Source organism: Lissotriton helveticus, chromosome 1_1 (assembly GCF_964261635.1).
Source record: "Lissotriton helveticus chromosome 1_1, aLisHel1.1, whole genome shotgun sequence".
Classification (NCBI taxonomy): Eukaryota; Metazoa; Chordata; class Amphibia; order Caudata; family Salamandridae; genus Lissotriton; species Lissotriton helveticus.
The window spans coordinates 45,532,556-45,544,653 of NC_136057.1; the positions used below are offsets into that span (position 1 = coordinate 45,532,556).

Genomic DNA, 12,098 nt, shown 5'->3' on the forward strand with positions numbered 1-12,098 from the left:
GCTTGTAGACAAACATGTCCGAGTTCGAGGAGGCGGAATATATGTGGCATTCATTGATTTTTCAACCGCGTTTGATAAGGTAGATCGGTCAATGTTATGGAAAAAACTTGCCACAATGGGTATGCCAGCATATTTACTAGAATTGGTAAAGTCCCTTCACACCAACACATGGTGCAAGCTGTTACTAGGTGGGGAAAGGGGACTTTCCCAATCAATCCCTTCCCCGAATGGATTAAAACAAGGATGCATATTAGCCCCTATACTGTTCTCCCTATATACAGCTGACCTACCGTCCCAAATAACATCCAGTGGAGGACTAGCCCCAAAAATCGGGGGAGTACCAATATCTGTTCTAATGTATGCAGACGATATACTTGTTCTTGACCTAACTCCGAAGGGCCTGTCAAACCGCCTGCATGCATTAACACTTTTCGCAGAAACACACTTTATGAAGATTAATGCTACTAAAAGCAAGATTATGTGTATTTTCGGTAAGAAAAAATGCAGGTCTGCAAACTACAACTGGATATTAGGAGGACAGAAATTAGAGGTCGTTAAAACCTACACCTTTTTAGGGAAAATAATTACAGCAAACATAAGTGAGACTGCCCACATAGAGCACAATTCTCGTAAAGCATTGTCACATGGGATGGGATTGTGCTCTTTGTATAATGCTACAGGGAAGAGACACTTCACATTATTCCTTGATGTATTCAAAGCTAAGATACCTGCCACTCTCCTTTATGGGATTGAATTAGTGGATATAAAACACTGGGGATTTGTGCCGAAAACAGAAGGAAAGATCTTAAGGAAAATATCATGTCTAAATACGGCCTGCTCTGACAGTTCATGCAGGCTAGAATTTGGTTTGAGAAGTGGTTGGGTGCAGGGGTTGATTGCCCTTGTAAGATGGGTAGCCTGTCTGGTTAGAGGAAAAAATGGTTCCCTCAGAGAAGCGATTAAAAGAGAACTTTTGGGGGATCTCAACGACTTCTCTTTATTGGTAAAAAACTTTAGAATGGCTGTTGGTCTACTAGAGTTGGATGCAAACATCTTGTTCTTATTAGACCCTGTTGAACTTAAGATGAAATTAAAAAATGCATCCTGGGAACTATGTTACAAACTAGATAGGATAGCCCAATCAAGGAAAAAAGATAGACAATCTCTGTTAAATACATACTTGTTTAAACAGCCCCAACAATATCTCATCTGGAACATCCCTCACAGAATCAGAAGGTTATGGTTTTTATTGAGACAAGATCTGCTTCCTTTAAATTCTCTTCACGCAAAATGGTACGGTGTGTCTCCCGTATGTAATTTCTGTCATAATGGTGTACAGAATCGTAATCATGTTTTGTTTGTATGCAAGGTATTGCGTCCTTTTCGCCTCAAATGGCTAAAACCAATTTGTCTGCAGCTAGGAATTTTAAATGTAAATACTTTTCTCCATGCACTTTATAGCCCACCTAATGAAATGTTTTGCTACAGAATTTTTAACTTTTTTAAAAGTTTTTTAGATATTTATTAATAATGCACGGGGAATTGCTGGGGATTGCTAGACTAATGATTGTATGTGCCACATCGCTTTTTCTAGACTGTATGGTTCTACTTTGTTGTTTCCTTTATGTGATGTATACTGTGTGTTTTATTTTATGTGGCCCTCACTGAGAGCCAAAACATAATAAACTTTGACTTTGACTTTGACACTTGCCTTTATTAGCAGGGGACAGAAACCTCCAAAAGGCAAACTCTATGTACCATACACATAACATTGGCTTTCTTAGAAGACATAAATACTTATGTTTGGTACTTGCGTTTCCTAAAACTGATGTGATCGAAGATGGAGACATTTTTTCCAGTGCTTCGTTGATGAGCCTCACAATGTGATGAGCATGACACGAACAGTAGTCCAGGTGTTGAATAAATGCACACATGCATTCAGGGTTTTTGCAGACTAAAGATTAAATTACCATTGCTACTTTGGTTGCAGTAAAATCTGTGCATGTTAAACTGCACACGTATACCTCCTTGCAGCAATCCCAGATGTACAGGTTCTCCCAGAGAAATACTTCTTGCATGTATATATTACACTGCTTGGTCACAGAAATGCAGGCAACACAAACAGATCTAGAACACTCCATGACCTAGGTGGATGGCTATGCGACGAGCCACAGAATGGGGCGCTGGTGGCTTCTATTTCTTTGGCCTGTGGGCTGGACCTGTACAAGACTAGAGGCTATTTCCCTGTGGGCGTGGACTTAGGTTTGTGGGCGCAATTCAAGGTTAATGGGCGTGTTTCCATGCTTTCAGGCTGTATATGATTATAATTCCTTCATCTGCTTCATCCCAATCATTTTCAGGGAGAAAAAATGGAAGTACTCCTGAGGCCGAAATTGCACCTCCCCCAACCAACATAATAAAGTAACATAATGAGGAGCCACGGTCAACGACTAATAGGTCAAGGGAGCCATGAGTTCAAACTGTTTGGGAACCACGGGTGTAGCCCTTTGAGGTCAATGGATATTGCGCGCCTGGAGCTGTGGGTCCCGTGACACGTCCCCCGCCCCCAGCAGGGAGGCACAGAGATGCCCTCCCATGATCGGGAAAGAAGGAAGAAGACGCAGAGAGATACTGACCCCCCCCCATGAGAGAGGCACAGAAAAGGTGGGTGGATGGATGGGTGGATGGATGTAAGGATGAATGGATGTGTGAAAAGGTGGGTGGATGAATGATGAATGGATGAAAGGGTGGATGGATCGATGAAAGGGTGGATGGATCGATGAAAGGATGAATGGATGAATGGATGAAAGGGTGGATGGATCGATGAAAGGATGGATGGATGAAAGGGTGGATGGATGAAAGGATGAAAGGGTAGATGGATGGAGGATGTAGGGATGGATAAAAGGTTGCATGGATGAATGATGGATGGATGTGTGAAAAGATGGGTGGATGAATGATGGGTGAATGGATGGATGAAAGGGTGGATGGATGAAGGATGGATGTATGGATGGAAGATTGAAAGAGTGGACGGATGAAGGACGAATGGGTGGATGAATGGATGAAAGGGTGGGTGAACGGATGAAAGGGTGGATGGATGGAAGGATGAAAGGGAGGATGGATGAAGGATGGATGTATGGATGGATAAAAGGTTGCATGGATGAATGATGCATGGATGGATGTGTGAAAAGGTGGGGGGATGAATGATGGGATGGATGGATGGATGGATGAAAGGGTGGATGGATGGATGAAAGGGTGGATGGATGAAGGATGGATGTATGGATGGATAAAAGGTTGTATGGATGAATGATGCATAGATGGATGTGTGAAAAGGTGGGGGTGATGAATGATGGATTGATGAAAGGGTGGGTGGGTGGATGTATGGATGAAAGGGTGGAAGGGTGAAGGATGGATGTATGGATGGAAAGATGAAAGGGTGGATGGATGAAGGATGGATGGATGGAAGGAAGGATGAAAGGATGAATGGATGTGTGAAAAGGTGGGTGGATGGATGATGGGTGGATGGATGGAAGGGTGGATGGGTAAAGGATGGATGTATGGATGGAAAGATGAAAGGGTGGATGGATGAAGGATGGATGGATGGAAGGAAGGATGAAAGGATGAATGGATGTGTGAAAGTGTGGGTGGATGAATGATGGATGTGATGAGGTCTAACAGGCGCATTTATGGTTGTCAAAAGATGATGATGAGGAGTACCAGTTTCTAGACACTTTTGTCGGAAGGGGGTCCTTACCCCTAAAAAGGTTTTACAAGGGGGTCTCGGCATCAAAAAGTTTGAAGACCTCTGCTCTAGAAGAATCCATCGCTCATAATCTAGCAAAGAATACAGCGCCTTCCCTAGCATGAAAGCACTATCCGCTGCGTTTCAAGAAGGACATGCGCGGGAGGCCTTGTTGGAGGACATGCTGCATCCCTTTCACAGGCGCCCAGAAGCAGCATTGGCAGAATTCAGCGCTACACAACATCCTTCACATTAACATACAGGAAGTGGAAAGGTCACACTTACGGCAGTAGTCTTGCGTTCCGCCTCCTGCTTCCTCAGGATCACGGGCGAGCAGGATTCCAGGGGGTACAGCGCCTAGAAGAACATCAGAGGCCTCTCGGCGCTGTGGGACTCTAGGCGGAACTCTAGCAATGCGGAAAGGCATTCTTCTGCGTCGATTTTGGACGGGAGGAGGTGAGAGGAGCCCAGAAAGGCGGGAGGCGGGAGAGGGGAGGGAGCTGCAGGGGTGGAGGGGGGCGGGGGCGGAGGGAGCCGCGCAGGTTAGACAAGCTCCCCCGGTCGGACGGGTTTTGAAGCCGGACTCCGCCGCCAGGTGAGAGGCCCCGCTGGAGCACCCATGCCCTGTGACCTCTCTTCACCTCATTCCTTGTCTCTACCTCCAGGCGAGGGGTGGGGAGGGACAGGGCACCCCGGGACAGGCAGCTCTTTGAGCTTCAAAGTCTGGTTTTGTGAGCCCTGTCTTTCTCTTTGGTCTTCAGACCTCCCCTCCTTGTCTCGGCCTTTCATCCTTAGCGCCTCACTATAGCGCCCTGAGTGCTGCCGTCTGGCTCTTCCCGGGCCTCCTACTCTGCCCCCGCTGCCCTGTCTGTCTCTCGTGTCCTCTTCCAGCAGTGACTGTCTCATTCTCTTCTAGCGTCTGTCTCTCCTCGTCTCGCAGCTCTGGGGGGCAGGTGGGCGTTGTCTCAGCTGCCCAGGGGGGTATGAGTGGCCTCTCTGGGGGCAGGTGGGCGCTGTCTCAGCTGCCAGGGGGGGTCTCAGTGGCCTCCCTGGGGGCAGGTGGGCGCTGTCTCAGCTGCCGGGGGGGGGGGGGGGGGGGAGGTCTGAGTGGCCTCTCGGTCGTCTGAGTGGCCTCTCTAGGGGCAGGTGGGCTCTGTCTCAGCTGCCCAGGGGGGGGTCTGAGTGGCCTCTCTGGGGGCCGGTAGGCGCTGTCTCAGCTGCCAGGGGCGGTCTGAGTGGCCTCTCTGGGGGCCGGTGGGTGCTGTCTCAGCTTCCCAGGGGGTCTGAGTGGCCTCTCTGGGGGCAGGTGGGCGCTTTCTCAGGTGCCAGGGGGGTTCTGAGAGGCCTCTCTGGGGGCAGGTGGGCGCTGTCTTAGCTGCCAGGGGGGTCTGAGTGGCCTCTCTAGGGGCTGGTGGGCGTGGTCTCAGCTGCCCAGGGGGGTCTGAGTGGCCTCTCTGGGGGCAAGTGGGGGCTGTCTCAGCTGCCAGGGGGGTCTGAGTGGCCTCTCTGGGGGCAGGTGGGCGCTGTCTCAGCTGCCAGGGGGGGTCTGAGTGGCCTCTCTGGGGGGCAGGTGGGCGCTATCTCAGCTGCCAGGGGGGGTCTGAGTGGCCTCTCTGGGGGCAGGTGGGCGCTGTCTCAGCTGCCCAGGGGGGTCTGAGTGGCATCTCTGGGGGCAGGTGGGCGCTGTCTCAGCTGCCGGGGGGGGGTCTGAGTGGCCTCTCTGGGGGGCAGGTGGGCGCTATCTCAGCTGCCAGGGGGGGTCTGAGTGGCCTCTCTGGGGGCAGGTGGGCGCTGTCTCAGCTGCCAGGGGGGCCTGAGTGGCCTCTCTGGGGGCAGGTGGGCGCTGTCTCAGCTGCCAGGGGGGGTCTGAGTGGCCTCTCTGGGGGCAGGTGGGCGCTGTCTCAGCTGCCCAGGGGGGTCTGAGTGGCCTCTCTGGGGGTAGGTGGGCGCTGTCTCAGCTGCCCAGGGGGGTCTGAGTGGCCTCTCTGGGGGCAGGTGGGCACTGTCTCAGCTGCCCAGGGGGGTCTGAGTGGCCTCTCTGGGGGCAGGTGGGCGCTGTCTCAGCTGCCCAGGGGGGGTCTGAGAGGCCTCTCCGGGGGCAGGTGGGCACTGTCTCAGCTGCCCAGGGGGGTCTGAGTGGCCTCTCTGGGGGCAGGTGGGCGCTGTCTCAGCTGCCCAGGGGGGGTCTGAGAGGCCTCTCCGGGGGCAGGTGGGCACTGTCTCAGCTGCCCAGGGGGGGGGGGTCTGAGTGGCCTCTCTGGGGGCAGGTGGGCGCTGCAGCAGCCTTTGTCTCGCTGGCGGCCCATTCATGTGTGCACACACCGAGGGGGGGCAGGGGGCCTGAGGAGGAGCGGCCTCACCTCTTTCACCATTGTGAACTAACTACCCCACCTCTCCCCATCCTAAATTTGTTTTTATAAGATTAAGCCAAATCAGTGATTTGACTGAGGGGTGATTATGCAAATGTGGCCGATTTTCAATCCCAATCCAACCCTGTCTGTCTCTGCAGTGCTTGTTGAACTTGGCCTCACCCGGTGCCCTCCACAATTCTCCCCAAACACTTTACAGCTCCCCTGGCGCTCTGTATTCTTTGCCACTGGGCCAAGGCAGCTCCAGACATCACCGGCTGCCAGACCTGGGATATGGAAAACAACTTCCCTCATCTCACTTCATTTAATGGCTGAAGCATCCTTTGTGGTCCAGCTCGCAGGGGTGCAGCCACGGATGAGGCTGATCCCAGGACCGGAGCTTTCAGTTTCCTCTGCCTCCAGCTTGTTAAACAAACAAACAGGCGCCCCCTTGTGTCCACTGTGCAGCACCCACTATAACCAGTGCTTTAAATGGGCAGGTAGGTACTCGCCGCTACAGAGTACCGGCACTTGAGTACTGGTACTCCTAAGTTAATGGCCCGGTTGTTATGGGGTCGGTGCAGCGCTCCTCAGCTCTGTCTTTGGCAGGTCTCTGCTCGGCCTACAATGGGTTGAAGCGCCTTGAAACCGAGCTGAAGCCAGGGCTGAGCTGAGCTGCTTCAAAGCGCCAGCACAGAGCTGCGGGGGCCTCTCTGGGTGGAAAGGGTCCCTTTAGAGGGGGTCAGAAGGGGCCAAAACCCCTGACGGGCGCGAGCGTGGGCCACATTGTTCAGGGCCACAGCTTGTTAGCAGCCCGTTGTTTTCAATGCGCAAATCTTCGCCCATCAACAATTTAAATGAAAAGGATTTGCATGAAACACAATCCCGGACCTCTAGATTAAATTGATGCATTCATGCTTTTTAGGTCGAGCAGACCTAAAAAGCATGCGAAGCATGCTTGTCTGCGAAGACATCTTTTGCTGGCGTGTCTGGGGGAATGTGAGACAGCGATCGCCCACGCGCTTCGCTGTCTCAGATTCGTCCGTGTGAACGCGCTTTTGTATCTAGCTGCTGGCAGCTTGCTGGAGACAGCTTCAGTGCTTTCGGTTTCGAACTACGTGTTCTGGCTTTTGTGTAAAAGCTTGAGCGCTTTCACTTTTAGAGTGCGTGTCTTTATTTTTTGACAGCATTAATTCCTGTTATTTATTTAGTAGGCTTTGGCAAGACATTGTATGTATGTAAAACAATAAGGCAGACTTTAATTTAAGTGCGTGTCGGTTATTTTCTTTCACACAGTAACTGCAAAGGCAGACTTTTCGAAACGCGTGTCGTGTTATTTTATTTTATTATTCCGTTGCGATCGCACACAATGAGGCAGACCTTAATTTGAGTGCTTTTCGTGTGATTTTCTCTCAAAGTAACTGCAAAAGTAGACTTTCCTTTTAAGCGCGTGTCATAATTTTCTGATTTTCGTTTACAGTGGCAAATACACGTATGCCATACACAGAGACACACAAGCGCCCATGCACGCACCCATACATACAGAGAACCCACCCCCGCCGAATACACACACGCGTGCACACACACCTACGTACAGCCCCCCCGCACGCACCCTCCCCTCCCCCTTCACGCGTACACACACAGCCACGCACCCCCCCCCACTCACTCACAGGACAGGCTCACGCGCCCACACCCACGCACGCACACACCCCCCACCACCACTCACAGGCTCATCACGCGCGCACACAGCCCCCCTCTCCCCTACTCACCGGGTGTCTCAGGCTGCTCTCGTCCCCGCGGTGGTGGCGGCATTACACACGGACGCATTCATTTTTGGTAGGCACCGGGTGATTAAACGACTTGCCCAGAATTCCAGGATGTAGAGCTGACGCACTGCGCCGCATTCAACGTCTCTCTAGCACAACAAGGATATCCTGGAAGTCCACCTTACGTCACAGAACGTACTCGCTCTCCCATTGGGCGTCCTTTCTGTCACGTGACATTGTTCAAAACCTATCCTTAGCCCTGTTCTCGTAGGACGGAAGTTGGACAGCAAAGCAAATACATTCTGGCGTGAAAGGAGAACCCTAACTCGACATAAGTTATTTTTATTTATTTTACTGTGTGTGTGTGTGTGTGCATCAGTACAAAACATTGTAAGGCAACAGCAACCAGCCAAGAACTGGGGTGCCCGCCGAGGCATCTAAGCACACTTCCAGTATTATAGCGCCTAATTCACCTCTCCTACCTATTTCCGCTATCTCTTCCCTCCTCACCTCACCTCTCCCGTCAACCATTTCCCCCGCAGTCTCCAAACAACACTGGCCGTTTCCTGTTTGCTCAGTTCTTGTGCGATTCCAATTGTCAGATGTCAAAAGCTGCGCAGCGTTTTTATTTGAATCCGAATTACAGGACGAGGACGTCCAGTCTGAAAACAAAGGAAGTGCAGCCTAGTTAGGGATGGCTTCACCTAGCGAATAGCTTGCCTGCCAATAATAAGAATTCCTAATACATTCCAAGCGCGTTTCTTGTTAGTGGCTCCGGGCCTTTTAAGCACGAAAAAATGGGACCCTTTCACTGTTTGTCAGGGTGACATACATGTTTTCTTCATTTTTTTCTGTGATGTTAATACTAAAGTGGCGTAATGACCTGCCATTAAATGATACCTGGTTATAGCTGTTCCTAGGGTGCACAAACATACTTGGAGCACGATTCAGAGATGTACAGTACAAGAGCCACAGGAATACTGGCCTCAAAATTACAATTGCCAGCCTCTGTATCATGCAATTGTGGTACAGAGGGAGAGGATGTGGCCTAACGGCTAGAGCGGTGGCCCGTCAGGGACCTCAATGTCGTGTGATTCGGGGCAAATCACTTAATCTCCTTGCTCCTGATAAAAACATTTGCCTGCCCGCGGTCGCTTTCAGTTTGCCAGACACGTGCCTTGGGAGCAGCCAGTCCAGTGGGGGCAGGTAAGGCGCAGACCGCACTTTTTCTAACTTTTTTAGGGGACACAGTAATTGTTAAGATGGACCGTATTCTCACAGCGTCGTACATTTGTGGGGCCCACATTGTAACATGTTGGCCTAGTGAGCATGTTTCTATGTGAATGCGTGTTGTTTGTCTGCTTCCTCCTGTTTGTTCAGATGTGATGGCCAATAAAGGCATGCATGCAGTGCATTTTTCAGTCGTTTTGCGTTTGTGGAATATCCACAGCTGTATTTGCTTTTTGGTAAATTACTTATTTGTGGGCTTTGTTATAACTGTACACATTTTGTATTACCGCTGAAATCTCACATTTAAAGTACATATTTTAATACCAGATGGCATTAACAGATCTAAATCGAGTCGATTTAATAGCATTTGTTCGCGTTTTAGCCATAGTGCCTGTTTGGGGGGACACACCACCACATCACTCAGGAACAACAGCACACTACTCAAGAGCACCACCACAACACTCAATTACCACATCACTCAGAGACATCACCACATTACTCTTCGCCGTTACTATATCATTCTAGGACACCACCACATTTCTCTAGGACATTACCACATCTCTCTGGGACAACACCATATGTCTCTAGAACACCACCACATCACTCAAAGACACCACCACATCACTCGTGGACACCATCACATCACTCAAGCACACCATCACATAACTCTGGGACACCACATATCACTCTGGAACACCACTACATCACTCTAGGACATTACCACATCACTATAGTCAACAACGACATCACTCAAGAACACAACAACATCACTCAGGGGCACCACTCAAGAACACCACCACATCACTCAGGGGCACCTTTCAGGGACACCATCACATCATTCAGGAACACCACCACATCACTCATAAACACCACCACATCACTAAGGAACACCACCACATCACTCACAGACACTACCACATCACTCAAGTACTACTAGATCACTCAAAAATACCAACACATCACTAGAGGATACCATTAACATCACTCTCAAACACCACAACATTACTCAGGAACATTAATACATCACTACGACACTACATTACTAGTTTCTGTCCTGTAACTCCAGTTCTGTAGTAGAGGTATCACTCAAGGACACCACCACATCACTCTCAAACACAACAACATCACACTAGAACACAACCACATTACTCTACACCACCACCACATCACTTTAAGACACATTGACATCACTCTAGGACACCAACACATCACTCAGCACAACCACATCATCACTCAGCACCACAACAGCACTATCCTTCATTGATACCAAAAAGCATTACCATAGCTATTAAAACTCGCATTAGGACACTCTAAAGTATTGGCTTGGTAAATAACAGTACTATTAATTTATATATTTGCAAAACCAACACATATTAAACAAACATGTCATTTACAATACTAATAGCTCACACATTCCTAATGCGAGACCTATTGCAGTGTAAATGCTTGTTTTAAAACTGCAGCACTGGTACTGATTCGTCAATGTGTTTAAGTTTATTTATTTGTTGCATAGTTAACTAAAACCATTGCAATGCTACCAATGGGGGAAAAAGAAAAGATAAAATAAAATATGCCATTTATTGATAAACATTTGGTATACAACTATAAACTTAGGTCAATCAATGCATTTATAGAGCGCGCTACTCACCCATGAGGGTCTCAAGGCGCTGAGGGGAGGGGTGCTGTCATTGCTCGAATAGCCAGGTCTTGAGGTTCCTCCTGAAGGTGAGGTGGTCCTGGGTCAGTCGAAGGTGTGTGGGGAGGGAGTTCCATGTCTTGGCGGCTAGGTAGGAGAACGACCTTCCTCCAGCGGTGGTTCTGCGGATCCGTGGAACGGTGGCAAGGGCGAGGCTGGTTGAGCGGAGCTGGCGGGTGGGGGTTTGGAACGAGAGGCAGTCGTTGAGGTATGCGGGTCCTTTGTCGTGGAGTGCTTTGTGTGCGTGAGGAGCCTGAACGTGATCCTTTTGTTGACGGGAAGCCAGTGCAGGTTTCTTAGGTGGGTGGATATGTGGCTGTGGCGGGGGATGTCGAGGATGAGACGAGCAGAGGCGTTTTGTTTGCGCTGAAGTAGTTTCTGGAGTTTGGCTGAGGTGCCTGCGAAATAGGGCGTTTCTGTAGTCCAGACGGCTGGTGACGAGGGCCTGGGTGACGGTCTTTCTGGTTTCTGTGGGGATCCACCGGAAGATTTTTCGGAGCATGCGCAGGGTGTTGAAGCAGGATGATGAGACGGCGTTGACTTGTCTGGTCAATGAGAGGGAGGAGTCCAGGATGAATCCTAGGTTACGTGCATGGGAGTCGGCGCAGGGCCTAGCGCTGTGGCCCACCAGGTGTCGTCCCAGGTGGAGAGGGATCGTCCGAGGATGAGGACCTCCATCTTGTCTGAGTTTAGCTTCAGGCGACTGAGCTTCATCCATTCTGCTACGTCTTTCATTCCTTCCTGGAGGTTGGTTTTGGCAGCGGCTGGGTCCTTGGTGAGGGAGAGTATCAATTGGGGGTCGTCGGCGTATGAGATGATGTTCATGTTGTGTTTGCGTGCGATGGCAGCAAGGGGGATAATGTAGATATTGAAGAGGGTTGGGCTGAGTGAGGAGCCCTGGGGTACGCCGCAGATGATCTTGGTGTCTTTGGAGCGGAAGGGAGGGAGGCGGGTTCTCTGGGTTCTGTCGGAGAGGAATGATGTAATCCAGTCCAGGGCCTTTCCTTGGATCCCAGTGTTGTAGAGGCAGGTTATTAGGGTGCGGTGGCATACGGTGTCAAAGGCTGCCGAGAGGTCTAGGAGAATGAGGGCGGTTGTTTCTCCGTTGTCCTTCATGGTCCTGAAGTCATCAGTGGCTGCGATGAGAGCGGTTTCGGTGCTGTGGTTTGCTCGGAATACAGACTGGGACGGGTCGAGCGAGTTGTTCGTCTCAAGGAAAGCGGTCAGCTGTTTATTGACGGTCTTCTCAATGACTTTGGCCGGGAAGGGAAGAAGAAAGATGGGGCAGAAGTTCTTGAGGTCTCTGGGATCCGCCATGG

The 12,098-nt window shown here is 50.3% G+C and overlaps 1 pseudogene across 1 annotated transcript in view; it reads right to left on the reverse strand.

The window, feature by feature from the left end:
- The window catches only part of LOC144821333 (uncharacterized), a 120,728-nt pseudogene extending 112,731 nt beyond the window's left edge, over positions 1-7,997 (reverse strand). The window contains exon 1 of the transcript XR_013608337.1: positions 7,857-7,997. The product of XR_013608337.1 is annotated as an uncharacterized LOC144821333 (transcript). The remainder of the gene's footprint in view (positions 1-7,856) is intronic.
- Positions 7,998-12,098: the final 4,101 nt, after the last annotated feature.